The following is a 15,924-nucleotide window of genomic DNA, read 5'->3' as shown; positions in this document are numbered from 1 at the left end:
AGAAGTAGCTTAATGGTTGCCTACATGTGGAGGATGAGGGGAGAATAGAGAGTTACTGCTAACTGATACAGGATTTACTGCTAACTGATACGGGGTTTCTTTATGAGGCAATGAAAATGTTCCAAAATTAGACTGCAGACATAACTGTACAACAATATGTGAATACACTAAAAAACATTGATTTGCATTGTTTTAAATAAGTGAATTACATCTCAATAAAGTTTTTTATTTTAAAAAAAGAATAACTGGGGGTGTCTGGGTGGCTCAGTTGGTTGAGTGTTGGACTCCTGATTTCAGCTCAGGTCATGATCCCAGGGTCTTGGGATCGAGCCCTGTACTGGGCTCTGTGGTGAGCATGAAGCCTCATTGGGATTCTCTATCTCCTTCTGCCCCTCTCCCCCACTTGTGCATGCACACTCTCTCTCTCTTTAAAAATAAAAAAATTAAAATTAAAATGTGACTATATCAAAAAAATAAAGTTGCAATAGCAATATTATTTTTTTTAATTTTTAATGTTTATTTACTCTGATACAGAGAGAGAAAGGCAGAGAGAGAGAGTCTCAAGCAGGCTCTACACTGTCACCACAGATCCTGACACGGGGCTCAGTCTCACACTGTAAGATCATGACCTGAGCCAAAATCAAGAGTCAGACACTTAACTGGCTGAGCCAGCCAGGCACCCTGAAATATTAATTTTGTCACACTAAGACATTCCAAAAAAGGAAAACAACATAAACATATCCCTCATGAACATAAATGCAAAAATCCTTAATAAAATATTCACATACTGAAATCAGCAATATACATAAAGAATAATATATCAGAACTAAATGGTGTATGTCTCAGGAATCCATGGCTAGGTCAATATTTGAAAATCAATGTAGTCCTACAAATTAACAGTCAGAAGAATAAAAACATCATGCAGTAAAAGCATATAACAAAATTTAGCACTCATTCATAATAAAAACATTGAGCTAAAAATATAAGGGAAATTCTTCAACCTAATTAAAAGCACCTATAAAAAATACATATGTTGGGGCGCCTGGGTGGCTCAGTCGGTTGGGCGGCCGACTTCGGCTCAGGTCACGATCTCGCGGTCCGTGAGTTCGAGCCCTGCGTCAGGCTCTGTGCTGACAGCTTGGAACCTGGAGCCTGTTTCGGATTTTGTGTCTCCCTCTCTCTGACCCTCCCCCGTTCATGCTCTGTCTCTCTCTGTCTCAAAAATAAATAAACGTTAAAAAAATACATATGTAGTGGTGAAAGACTGAATGGTTTTGGAAAGAAGCATCTCTCTCACCCAAAATTAGGCTGAAAGTCCTGGCCAGGGTAGTGAGACAAGAAAGAGAAACATAAATCATATATATTGGAAAAGAAGAAATAAAAATGTCTCAATTCACAGATTACATGATTTTCTATGTAAAAATCCCATGACTCTTAAAAATACCTCCTAAAATGATAATAAGTGAATTTATCAAGTTGTAGCACATAAGAATAACATGCAAAAATCAATTTAAATCAATTGTATTCCTATATGCTAGCAATGTGCAATTGAAAACTGAAACTAAAATGGAAACATCATTACCAATGCCAACAAATAAAATATTTTAGTATAATCTTAACAAAATATAAGCAGTTTTATATAATTTTTTAGCATTTTTAAAATAAAATGCTCATAAGGGCAGGGGATGGGCTAAATGGGTGATGGGCATTAAGGAGGGCACTTGGGATGACCACTGGGTGTTGTATATAGTGATAGATCACTAAATTCTACCCCTGAAATCATTATTACACTATATGTTAACTAACTTGGATTTAAATAAAAAAATTAAATTGAAAAAAAAACATAAATAGAGAGAGAGAGAGACAGCACTAGCAAAGGAGAGGGGCAAAGGGAGAGAGAGAGAGAAGTTCGAGCAGGCTCCACGCTCAGTACAGAGCCTGATGTGGGGCTCAAACCCACGACCCTGGGATCATGACCTGAGCCGAAATCAAGATTCAGATACTTAACTGACTGAGCCACCCAGGTGCCCCTAATATTTATTTTTTTAAATACATTAAAATATCATTCATCTTGGAAAAAAATTAAATGCTCATAAGAGAAATTAAAGACAATATATATATTTTTAAAATACAAAATTTATTGTGAAATTGGTTTCCATACAACACCCAGTGCTCATCCCAAAAGGTGCCCTCTTCAATGCCCATCACCTACCCTCCTTTCCCTCCCACCCCCCATCAACCCTCAGTTTGTTCTCAGTTTTTAAGAGTCTCTTATGCTTTGGCTCTCTCCCACTCTAACCTCTTTTTTTTTTCCTTCCCCTCCCCCATGGGTTTCTGTTAAGTTTCTCAGGATCCACATAAGAGTGAAAACATATGGTATCTGTCTTTCTTTGTATGGCTTATCTCACTTAGCATCACACTCTCCAGTCCATCCACGTTGCTACAAAGGGCCATATTTAATTCTTTCTCATTGCCACGTAGTATTCCATTGTGTATATAAACCACAATTTCTTTATCCGTTCATCAGTTGATGGACAATATAAATGAAGATGCATATTGTGTTTGTTGGTTGAAACGTACAATATAGTAAAGATATCAATTCTACCCAAAATGATATATACATTTGGTATAATTCCAATCACAATCATGGCAGGAATTTTTGTAGACATAGAAAGGCTAGTATAAAAATTTATCTAGAAAACCAAAGTAAGGTAGAGGGGTGCCTGGGTGGCTCAGTCGGTTAAGTCTGACTCTTGGTTTTGGCTCAGGTCATGATCTCGCAGTTGGGTAAGTTTGAGCCCTGCATTGGGCTCTGCACTGACAGTGTGAAGCCTGCTTGGGATTCTCTCTCTCTGTCCCTCCCCCACTCTGTCTCTCTCCAAATAAATAAAGGTGAAAAAAGTTTTAAAAAAAAAGAAAAAAAGAAAAACAAAGTAAGAAGAAGAAACCCATTAAAGGATTTCAAGACTTGATGACAAAACTACATAATCAACACAGAGTTGTACTGATGAAGGGATTTACACATAGATCAGTGTAAAAGAACAATCAGGGAATAAAATCATGCAAATACGGTCAAGTGATTTTTAATGAAGGTACAAATACAATTCAATGGAGAAAGAATGGTCATAAACAAATGGTATTCAAACTGGAAAACCACAGAAACATGGTTCTTAAATGGAATTCCAAATTTATACAAATTTAACACAAAATGGAAGATACATCTAAATTTAAACTTTAAAACTATAAAGCTTTTGTAAGAAAATATAGGAGAAAATCTTCCTTAGGCAAAAAATTCTTAGACAATAAAATTTGTCCAACACACACACACAAATTCTTAGAGACATGACAAAGAAGGCACATTCAATAGAAGAAAAAAAATGATTAATTGGACTTCATCAAAATTTAAAATGTTTAAGTTTTCAAAAACACTGTTAAGTGAATGAAAAGAAAAACTATAGACTGGGATAAAACATTGTAAATCACATAGTAAACAACAGACTTGTATCCCAAGCATATAAAGAAATCTGAAAAGTTAGTAAATAAACATCCCAATTTAAAAACGGGCAAAGGACTTAAACAGATACTTCACAAAACAACAAAATAAGGTATATATATAAGCATATGAAAAGATGTTCAATGTCATGAACCATAAGAAAAGGAGATCTAAAACCATGATGAAATATCACTACAAAGGAAATATATGAATAATTCAGTTTCTCTACATGCTTATCAGCATTTGGTGCTGTCACTATTTTTCATTTTAATCATTCTTATAGGTATGTAGTATCTCATTGTGATTTTAATTTCCATTTCCCTAATGGCTCATGATGTTAAACATAATTTCATGTGCTAAAGTGTCATCTGTGTATCCTTTTATATGAAATGTATATTCATATCTTTTACCCCTTTTCTAACAAGATTCTTCTAATGATGAGCTTTGAGCTCTTTATATATTTTAGATACTAATCCTTTGTTGCATATGTGTTTTACAAATAGTTATTCCCAGTCTATAGCTTGTGTTTTCACTCTTTCAACAAAGACTTTCACAGAACAAATGTTTTTAAATTGGATGAAGTCCAATGTATTACTATTTCCTCACATGAATTGGGATTTTGGCATCAAGTGTAAGAACTCTTCACTTAGCACTAAGTACTGAGAATTTTCTTATTTTTTTTCTAAAAGTTTTAAACTTTTATTTCTACACTTACGTCCATGATCCATTTGAGTTAATTGTTTTAAAAATGTGAAGTTTAGGTCAAGGTTCATCTTTATGTCTATGGATGTCCAACTGCTTCAGCATCATTTATTGAAAAAGCTACCCTTACTCAATTGAACTGCTTTTATTTCTTTGTCATGAATTAGCTGGAAATATTTATGTAGGTCTATTTCCTGATTCTCTATTCTGCTTCATTAATCCATGTGTCCACCCCTCTACCTTTACCACAGCTATGTTGACTAACTGTATCTAGGTAGCAGGCCTTAATATCAGATAGTGTGATTCCTCCACCTTTGTCCTTCTTTTTAAATATTCACAACTGAGTTTTTAAGCATCCTGCTCTAACCCAGAGTCTGAACACATCAACTATACATCTAAATAAGTATTCAATGTCTAAGTACTCATCGTCTAAGTACTTCAATCATGGGAATTGATAAAATGAGAGAATGGAAAAGCTTAATTTTATGTTAATTGTTACAAAATCAGTGTTATTTCTGCAGCATATAATCTGCCAGTCATATATCTTAATACATATAAGTCATTTTGAGAACATGTGGGTGACTTGGATGAGTATGTATAAAAACAATTATTTCCACATAAATCTCTCTCTACATTATCTATCCTATAAATGCACTGAACAACACATCTGCAAAAAAACATGTTTAATTTATAATGACAGACCAAAGTCCTTCTGGAAGTACATGCTTATTGAATGCTGAAATACAAATTAAGAAAATAGCATAAACGTATTGAAACTAGAAATATGTTCTTGTCTATAAAAGATTTAGCATGTCAAAATGGAAGAACTAGATGGTCTCTTACCTCTTGCCCCTTATACTAACTGCAGCTGATTATATCTTTACTTATGGGTCTTTCCTCCTTTTTGGCCCTTCCTATCACCCATTTGCCATAAGAATCCCTTATATAAAATGCTGACCCATGAGAAAATGCATGTGTTAGAGTGAATCATTTTTCTAGAATAATCATTTCAAGCAATTCAATGATGGGTCCTGTTATACCTTGAAGCAGCTTCTTTTATGTAGTCTCCATAATGCTACATCTGCTTGGATTTGCAGAGAAATTCTGCAAAACTACACACAGAGCTCAGTATTAAAATTGTTTTAGTCAAAAACAGCCTTAAATGTAGACTTGTGCTTAAAAATTAGTTTATAATTTTTTATTATAATTTTTTTAGAGAGAGAGAGCATGACTGGGGGAGAGGGGCGGAACAGAGAAAGGGTGAGGGAGAGAGAGACAGAGAATGAGAATCTTAAGCAGGCTCCACTCTCAGCATGGAGCCCAATGTGGGGCTGGATCCCAGGACCCTGGGGTCATGACCTGAGCTGAAATCAAGAATCGGATGTTTAACCAAGGTGCCCCCAAAATTAGTTTATAAAAACAAAAAAGAAGTAATGTAGCCTTAAATAGTTGTGATCTGTTTTCTTATTGAGATTTTTAAAATTATTTTCTCAGCATCAGGCAATTATCAAAATAAACCACAATGTAAACAAAGCATAGTCACAACTCAACACTGTATTTTAAGGTACTTCAGTTACATCTTTACCCTATTGCTGGCAAAAACGCTAATTTACAAGACAATTAAAACTGAAAATTGGTTAAAATTTCAAAGAACATTTATATGATACCATTCTTTACATCAGTTCTTTTATGTTGGAGATACAAGACATACCTTATAAATGCTGGTTAATCCCCCCATGCAATTGGGGAGCTTACTCTAGTGATATATGGTACTTTATTTGATGGCTATATAGACCCGTAATCCCTGGATAACAGAGAAACTACACTGTACATACATTTATTTTTTTAAAAAAATCAGAACTGGAGTTAAACAACAGCATATCTGTTGCCATATGATTTCTACCGATGATGTGACTCACCAACATGAAGTATGTAAATAAAAACCAACATAAAAAAACACTACATAAAAACAGTCCAGTCACTAAATTCAACTCTTCAAAGAAGTCTTAATTAAGAAAAAACTTTAACTTGTCTACAGGCTGTCCCAGTACACTTCTTAAATGCTCACTACTTGAGTTAGCAACTTATGAAGTGAAATTGTTACTTTCCTCTTTCATTTTCCCTCTGAATTCATTCTGCTCAAATTGCTTTATATGCATGAAGTGCATTTAGTTAATAAAATCGAGAGTCTTTTCCCCTAGTGTTCTCTATTTTTTAACGAATAAGATCCCTAAAATAAATGGACAATTCGAGACTCACTTACTGAGCCCCATCTACCATTGCTATCTTTTTAGGGGCACCTGGGTGGTTCAGTTGGTTAAGTGTGCAACTTCGGCTCAGGTCATGATCTTGCAGTCTGTGAGCTCAAGCCCCGCATCAGATTCTGTGCTGACAGCTCGGAACCTGGAGCCTGTTTCAGATTCTGTCTCCCTCTCTCTCTCTGCCCCTCCCCCGCTTGTGCTCTGTCTCTCTGGCTTTCAAAAATAAATTAAACATAAAAAAAATTTAAAAAAACATATCTTTTAAACAATTCTCTATCTCTTTGCAAAGTCTCAATAGCTACTCAATAACTCAATAGCTACAAAATAACCCATTTAAAATCCATTTTACAATGCTTTCTCTATAAAGATGAAAATGATAATCACCCATACTTAACATAATAAAAATGCCCATCAGAAGGTGCAAGTGAGACAGTAAGGATTTAAGAGCTGGGCTTGGAAGAAAGAGAAATATAGCACAACCAGGTACTATTTAGGAGTATATACTATCTTATCTAGAGTCAAAGAATTACAAATCCTATAAAAGACTCAATGATTTTCCATACCTGTGCAAAATTCATCAACCCATATGCTCACAAGAGATGGGTTAGCTTCTACATATCATAATAAAAGAACAATAATCAAAATTTAAATTATAGGTTATAATGCAATAGAAATGGCCAGACATTTTTGGAATAGCTTTCAATCTCTATAGAAGAAAATTTTACAAACAAGCAGGAATCCCTACAGTTGTGTTAAATATTTTACTTGTCCATTTTACTTCTCCAATTAGCTATATACAGCAAGTTAAATCTCTCTCACTCTACCATTTCCATCCTTTCTTTTCATCTTTAATGATAAATGTTACATTTGAAAAATAAAAACAGGGAAGGCACCTGGGTGGCTCAGTTGGTTAAGCATCCGACTTTAGCTAAGGTCATGATCTCATGGTTCCTGAGTTCAAGCCCCAAATCAAGCTCTGTGCTGACAGCTCAGAGACTGGAGCCTGCTTCAGATTCTATGTCTCCCTCTCTCTCTGCCCCTCCCCTGCTCACACTCTGTATCTCTCTCTCTCAAAAATAAACATAAACAAAATAAAATAAAATAATAAAAAAATAAAAAATAGGGGTGCCTGGCTGGCTCACAGTTGGTTAAACATCTGACTTTTGGTTTTGGCTCAGGTCACGATCTCACAGTTTGTGAGCTGGAGCCCCGCATTGGGCTCTGTGCTGACAGTGTGGAGCCTGCTTGGGATTTCCCTCTCCCTCTCTCTCTGCCCCTTCATGGCTCTCTCTCTCTCTTTCTCTCTAAAAAAAATAAAATAAATAAACATTTAAAAAATAAAATAAAAAATAAAAACAACCTCAAAATGGGCTGAAACCTACACATAAGGAGTTAAAATCCTAAAATTCTTAGGAAAAAAAAACATAAGAAAATCTTCATGAATCATATTGGATTTAGCAATGATTTTTTGGAAATGACACCAAAAGCACAGGCAACAAAAGTAAAAAAAAAATAAATAAACTGGACTATATCAAATGCAAAATTTTCTGTGCATTAAAGGACACAATCAACAAAGTGAAAAGGCAACCAATGGTATGGGAAAAATATGTTCAATTCATATCTGAAAAGAGATTAATATCCAGAATATATAAAGAAATTTACAACTCAAAAACAACAACGTGGTTAAAAAAAGACAAAAGATTTGAATAGGTATTTCTCCAAAGAGGATATAGAAGTGGCCAAGTGCATGAAAAGATTCTCAACATCATTAGGCAAATGCAAATCAAAAACCACAATGAGATAGCACCTCCAAAAATTAGGATGACTTTTATAAAAAAAAATAATTTGGGTTGGTAGGAATGTGGAGAAATTGGAGTCCTTGAACACTGTTAGTGGAAATGCAAAATGGTATAGCTGCTACGGAAAACGGTATGGCAGTTCCTCAAAAAATTAAAAATAGAATTGCCATATAATCCAGCAATTTCACTTCTGAGTACACAAAAGAATTAAAAGCAGGGTCTCAAAGAGATATTTGTACACCCAAATATTATTTTCAGTTGATCTTGTTTGTTATTCCTTGCCATGGGAGGTGGTGGTTAATATATTTGCCTTTAAGTGTTTTCCACGGGTGCCTCCCAAGTAGCTGCCTCAGCCTTGGGAGAGTTCTGAGTTAGGCAAAATAAGGGCAAGTCTTTTGAGCTAGTCCTTCAGGGAGCCACCAAACTGGTCAAAATAAACAACCACAGTTCCTTAAGAATGAGGCCACCTTTACTCCCTCCAATTCTAGAAACTTGTACAAGGAATGTGGACTGTTGTCTTCAAAGCTTCTGCCAAACTAGAGAGCAGGGAATGGAGACTAGGTAAGTTAAAACACCACCAAGCTCTCTTACTGGAATTCAACTGCTTCTTCCTTTATTAAGCATTTGCCTAGTTGCTATATTTTTTTTTGTTAGTTTCCAGATTGCCAATAAAGTTGATTCTGAGAATATTTGCTAATTTGCTATTTGTGTAGAAAGATAAATTCTGGGGGTTCCCTACTTTGCCATGTTCAATGGCATCAGAATCAAGTCTGATTACATCTAAACATTCTTTCAAAACAAAAAATTACCCTGCGACTTCGCTGAATTCATGTATCAGTTCTAGCAGGCTTTTGGTGGAGTCTTTCAGGTTTTCCATGTAGAGTATCATGTCATCCGCAGAAAATGCAAGTCTGACTTCTTCTTTGTCAATTTTGATGCATTTTATTTCATTTTGTTGTCTGATTGCTGATGCTAGGACTTCCAACACTATGTTAAACAATAGTGGTGAGAGTGGACATCCCTGTCATGTTCCTGATCTCAGGGGGAAAGTTCTCAGTTCTCCCCCAGGGAAATACAAATCAAAGCCACACTGAGAAACAACCTCACACTGGTCAGAGAGGCTAAAATGAACAAATCAGGAAACTATAGACGCTGGCGAGGATGTGGAGAAACAGGAACCCTCTTGCACTGTTGGTGGAAATGCAAACTGGTGCAGCCGCTCTGGAAAATAGTGTGGAGGTTCCTCAAAAAACTAAAAATAGAACTACCCCATGACCCAGCAATAGCACTGCTAGGAATTTACCCAAGGAATAAAGAAGTGCTGACGCATAGGTTCCTCAAAAAACTAAAAATAGAACTACCCTATGACCCAGCAATAGCACTGCTAGGAATTTACCCAAGGGATACAGGAGTGCTGATGCATAGGGGCACATGTACCCCAATGTTTATAGCAGCACATTCAAAATAGCCAAATTATGGAAAGAGCCTAAATGTCCATCAACTGATGAATGGATAAAGAAGATGTGGTTTATATATACAATGGAATACTACTTGGCAATGAGAAAGAATGAAATCATGCCGTTTGCAGCAACATGGATGGAACTGGAGGGTATTATGTTAAGTGAACTAAGTCAGTCAGTCAAAGACAGATATCATATGTTTTCACTCATATGTGGACGTTGAGAAACTTAACAGAAGACCATGGAAGAAGGGAAGGTGAAAAGAAAAGTTACTAACAGAAAGGGAGGGAGGCAAACCATAAGAGACTCTTAAATACGGAGAAGAAACTGAGGGTTGATGGGGTTAGGGGAAAGTGAAAATGGGTGATGAGCATTGAGGAGGGCACTTGTTGGGATGAGCATTGGGTGCTGTATGGAAGCCAATTTGACAATAAATTATATTTTTTAAAAAACACAAAAAATTAGCATAGCATCTAATAGTTAAAAAGTGAAAAACAATTAATGGATGAAGTGCCACACTTTGCTATGGGCAAGAGGGGCCCCATAATTTAGCAGACCTCACTCTAGCCATTCTTAAGCTGCTCCTAGTTCTAGGAGAGGAATCTATGGGGCCGAAGGGAAAGAACCATCAGAAGCCTGTGCCTCCCCCTTCTAGATCATAATTTAAGTACCAAAGATCCCCAAATTTCCCGCCCAAATATCCCCCACCAAGAGCACACTGTATACACTGTATGTTAGCCAAATATCCCTAAGCCACTTTCATGAGCATGAGCCCACACGGACCTCTTCTTCAGGTCTTCTCTCCACCAGCCTTTCTCAGCTCACTAGCTTTTCTTAAGCCCTAAAGAAAATTATTCATGTAACCATTTTACCCATTCTCCCAAATATGGTGCAATTTTATTATTTTTATCTAATGAATGACTTGGGGTATTATGGCTTAATTCTCTCTTGGAACCCATTTTGAAGTGCTGTTCCGGAGGGGGGATCTTGCTATCTATATGCCTACTGTTGGCTCCAAGGGGGTGTAAAAGCAAGTCGGGACCATGGACAGAGCTTATATAGCTAGGCTGGAGTGAAACCTACATTAGAGTAAGGCCCCTCATGCAAGACAAAGTCAGGTATCTAAAGAGAAGGCCAGCCAAGGATTAGAAGTCAGATTTCCCAGTGCAATCATATTCTAGTGTTAACCTGTGAGGAGTCTGAGAATTCTAAACTTGAACTTAACCTTCCAGTTCATTATAAAGGCATATGTCAAAACATGAGAATACATTATTTTACTTAATAGTTTGTAAGCTTGGTTTAAAATGTTTTTAAGTTATACATGTATGGTATGCACAGTTGCATTTGTATTCTTGGCTCAGTCTACAGAAAGGCTGACACAGTCCTGAATAGATAAACCAAACCAATTAGTTATCTCTGTAAAGTCAATGAGGTTCAAACTGGATAATGAACTACCGGTAGACAGTATCCAAACGATTTACACTTTATTATATTAATGCAATACATATAAATATTGTAAAATGAAGATCTGAAATTTGTCCATTTTCCCAAGAGTAATATGTGCAATGCAAACTTTAGGGTATCAGCAACTTTCTTCTTTTTAAATTTTTTTAATGTTTATTTATTTTTGAGAGAGAGAGAGACAGAGTGTGAGCAGGCAAAGGGCAGAGAGAGAGGGAGACACAGAATCTTAGCAGGCTTCAGGCTCTGAGCTATCAGCACAGAGCCCGACACAAGGCTCGAACCCACAAACTGTGAGATCATGACCTGAGCCGAAGTCAGACACCTAACAGACTGAGCCACCCAGGCACCCCAAACTTTCTAAAACCAAGAACTAAGACAACTCTGAATCAACATGAAACCCCAGATAACTATAACACAGCATAGGTATTCTTTCTAAAAACTAGCTTTTAGGCCTAAATAAGCCTACTTGAAGGTAGCATATTTTCATAAATTACCCTTTACTATTACTAATCATAGTGACAACTAAAGTCCTTGCTGAGTGAGATGGTCCTGCCCACTGTTCCTACACAAAGTCAGCCACAGACAGTCATGTTTTATACTATATGACCCAGAATTCCCATGCATGACTATGGGTAATTATAGACCAGGAAGGAGCAATGTAACTCAAAAATAATCAATCCATTGACTGGCCAGTAGACTAGGAGGTGGCCAGCATGAAAAAAAAAAAAAAAAACAAACAGATTGAGCAGATTTCCTCCCATGAATTTGAACTAGGAAACAAGAGACTAATGTAGGTAGCAATGGGAACAAAGTCAAGAGGTCATGATACAGAATGGCCTCAAAGACTATGTTGGCCATGTGCAAGCCTGTAATAAGAGTGAATAAAAACTATGAGGTAGAGAAAAAAAGAACAAAATAAATACATATAGACAATATGGAATCTTGAAGCTCAAAAACAATTTATCTTCTCTTCGCTGCCTCACTTTTGGAATGCTCTACAGTTCCATTCTACAATAACCACTCCACCCATATCTTGGGCTAGACTGGATATCTAGTTCTCATAACCCAGATTATACCTACCAGTTCCCAAAATAAAAGACTGTTTCTCCAATCAAAATTCAAACAAATCATATTGCATTGATTAATTTGACTGAAATTATAAATATTTTCATATGGCTTTTTATAAAAGGCAGCTACATGAGATACCGTGTTTTATGAAATTCTATTTCATGAAAATTCAGATTTTCACAGAAAACCCTGCGAATATCATTCCTTACAAAACTAGATATCCCTTTAATCTTCCTTAGTAATTTATGGAAAATTTTCCAGAAATGTGTTTACTGAAAATAGCGGAGAAAGCAAATAGTGAAAATCACTAATATCTCAAAAAGAAATACATAAAAAGGAATTCATTAAGAATAGGAAGTTCAGGGGTGCCTGGGTGGTTCAGTCGGTTAAGCCTCTGACTTCAGCTTAGGTCATGATCTCATGGTGAGTTCAAGCCCCGTGTCAAGCTCTGTGCTAACAGCTGAGAGCCTGGAGCCCACTTCGGATTCTGTGTCTCCCTCTCTCTCTGCCCCTCCCCCGTTCATGCTGTTTCTCTTTCCTTCAAAAATAAATAAACATTAAAAAACGGTTTTAAAAGGAAGAGGAAGTTCAACAATTCATAATATTCAAAAGGAATTTTTAAAAGTAAAAATAAGTGGTTGTGCTCTAACAAATGAAATATACAAAGGAATCAGCAGTTTGAAATATATACTCATTCCCAATATTCCTATTAACATGTCATTCAATTTAAAACATATTTTGCTTTTTTAAATTTTTAAAAAATGTTTATTTTTGAGAAAGAGAAAGAGTGCGAACAGAGAAGGGGCAGAATCTGAAGCAGGCTCCAGGCTCCGAGCTCTCAGCAGAGAGACAATGTGGGGTTTGAACCCATGAACCATGAGATCATGATCTGAGCTGAAGTCAGACGCCTAACCAACTGAGCCACCCAGGTGCCCTAAAAACATATTTTAAAGTGGTCTTCGGAACACCTGGGTAGCTCAGTTGGTTGATCGTCTGACTTCAACTCAGGTCATGATCTCACAGTTCACTACTTCAAGCCCTGCATAGGGCTCTGTGCCAACCAACAGCTCAGAACCTGGAGCCTGCTTCAGATTCTGTGTCTCCCCCTCCCCACCTGTCTATCAAAAATAAATAAACATTTAAAAAATTTTTAAAAAGATAAAGTGGGTTTCAACTGTAACATGTCAGGAAGCATACTTGTTTTGCTTTCCAGGATATCTATTTAAATATGAACATTACACAGGTTTCTATAGACTCCCTGATCTTTTTTGAATAAAGAGGAAAATACAATGCAACTCATATTTTTAACATTATCAGCCATTTATTAATGTCGATTTCTCATATCAAAGGTTGTATATGCCTTTCCTTTTGACATATATTACCAATTCACTAAATATACTTAAAATGCTGTGTACTGATGGTCAGAAAACACCTATATAAGTCATAATTAATTCATTTGACAATCAAGTCAATACATGTAGAAATCCAAAACCTTAAAAAATAGTAAAACCAGAAATATCCTTGTAACTTAAAAACTGATATACAAGGTTGATATTCCTTTTTGTACTTACTACTAATACCATAAATAGGCCTATTCAAATAATAAATTTATCATGCCATTTACTTGCTGAAATAAATCTATATAGATGCTGTTATTGCTATATTACTTGTCATATCACATTTTAAATTCCATGAACTCAGGGATACTTTTTTTTTTGCTTTTAAACCGCTTTATTAGTTTAATATTGTGAAAAGGATAGTTTTTCCTAAAATTAAGTGAAATTGCCCTACTGGACAGAAAGTTTCATACTGAGACAAAACAATATTTAATTATAAATTGGTAAGTAGAAATATCAAAAGGTTTACAGAAAAATGAAATCACAAAACTACAAGCTTGTAGAGCAGAGGCCACATTATTAACCTCAGTGAAAACCTTAGGATTCAAGGTATAAGGCAAAAGTCGTGATTATCAGGTTCAGGAGTTTGGAAGCACTTATGATGCCTCATTTGCTGCTCCTTAGTCTTTCTCTTGATTTCCATCATCTGCTGTATGAACTTTTCTACACCATCTCCCTCTTGATTGTGATCAATATGCCTGTTAGGTATGTTCCACTGAAAATTAGGGACAAGTCATCTCATTGGCCCCAGGCTAACATTTCCTCCAGGCTTCTGGCTTTCACTCCCTCTCGAATTAAGTGATTCCTCTCCATTCTGCACAGGGCCCTGTTCTCTTTAATTTTCCTGCTGGGCATTTTCTATGTTGAGATTTTTCACCGCTTGTTTCCCTTTGGATGCCATTGCTCCTGGGTCTATCCTTGCAGTTTCCTCCTCATTCCAAGGCTCACTGCAAGTGTGCCGCCAAGCAGTTAGACCTGAACACCTGTTCCCCCTTCACTTCCTAATCTTTGGGGCCACCCCTGGCCCACAAACCTTCAGGGCCACTGGAAGCAGGTGCCACACAAAGGGAGCAAGGGAGCGACCAACTGCTGGGTCTTGGGATCCTGTCTTTTAACAGCTATATGTTGCCAGACCCCAGCAAAATACAAGGAAAACTGTAGGGGCTCCATAAATACTTGTTGAATGAATAAATGACTCAAGAAAACTCAAGAAAAATTGATATTCCTATTTCAAGGAAGAGTTAAAAACTTACCTAAATGTTTGCATTACTCCATTAATGGGATATCTCCAGTACAGCCCTTTTATTTCTACTCTTTCCTAAATATGTAATCACTTAGTCCTACCTCCTAAGTTGACTCTCTTCATACCCTCTCTTTCTCTTGATACTGGGGTTAAAATTGCCAAATAAGAAAATTTTCAAAGATTATACCCTCCCTCTGCTAAATCCTATTCCTTTAGTCAGGAATCCCTCCCTCATCCCATCATATTTATTTAGTACCAAAGACAGAAATCTTTACAGTAAATATCATTACAAAAATTCCTTAGTGTAAAACATTAATGTCCTTTCCTTAGTACAATTTCTCATTTGTTTATAGGGTTATAACTTTTAAAATCAATATTAATACTGCAAATAAAATAGTATCTATCAATTGCAATGGAGCAAGATAAATATATCTGCATTGTGAATGAATGAATGAATGAATGAATAAGTAAATAAATAGTGAATGAATAGTAATGAATTTAATCATTCTCAGCAAGCCTAAACTTTGAAATTCAGATTACTGAATGTAGTCTCATCTGACACCAAAACAAGGAAAACACAAAAGAGACTATTCTGGGTAGAAAAACCTAAATAATGGAGTGCCATACCATGCTCATGCATTGGAAGACTCTACATAGAAAATACATCAATTCTCCCAAATTGATCTGTAGGTTTGATTAATTCCAATTAAAATTCCAGCAAGGACTTATTGACACAAACTAATTATAAAATTTATATAAAATGGGCACTAGAATACCTAAAACTACCTTGAGAAAAAAGAATAAAATGGGAAGAAGAATCTGTCTACTTAATATTAAGGCTTACCATATAGCTACAGTAATCAAGACAGTATGTTATTAATGAAAAAAGAAACACCCATATCAGTGGAACAGAGTAAAGAGCCCAGGAATAGATACACACAAACAAACCCAGAGAAAAGAAGAAAAGACAGCTTTTTTCAACAAATAGTGCTGAAGAAATTAAACATGGATCACAGACTTAAATGATTAAAATGAAA

At 36.1% G+C, this 15,924-nt stretch overlaps 1 protein-coding gene and 1 pseudogene across 4 annotated transcripts in view; both read right to left on the bottom strand.

The window, feature by feature from the left end:
* Positions 1-15,924, bottom strand: part of COL4A5 (collagen type IV alpha 5 chain) — a 244,877-nt gene that overhangs the window by 181,253 nt on the left and 47,700 nt on the right. The window lies entirely within an intron of this gene.
* Positions 2,915-15,833, bottom strand: LOC128311422 (protein BEX4-like; annotated as a pseudogene).

Source organism: Acinonyx jubatus, chromosome X (genome assembly GCF_027475565.1).
Source record: "Acinonyx jubatus isolate Ajub_Pintada_27869175 chromosome X, VMU_Ajub_asm_v1.0, whole genome shotgun sequence".
NCBI lineage: Eukaryota > Metazoa > Chordata > Mammalia > Carnivora > Felidae > Acinonyx > Acinonyx jubatus.
The sequence above is the reverse complement of the archived record's forward strand: the minus strand, read 5'-3'. Positions and strand labels throughout refer to the sequence as shown.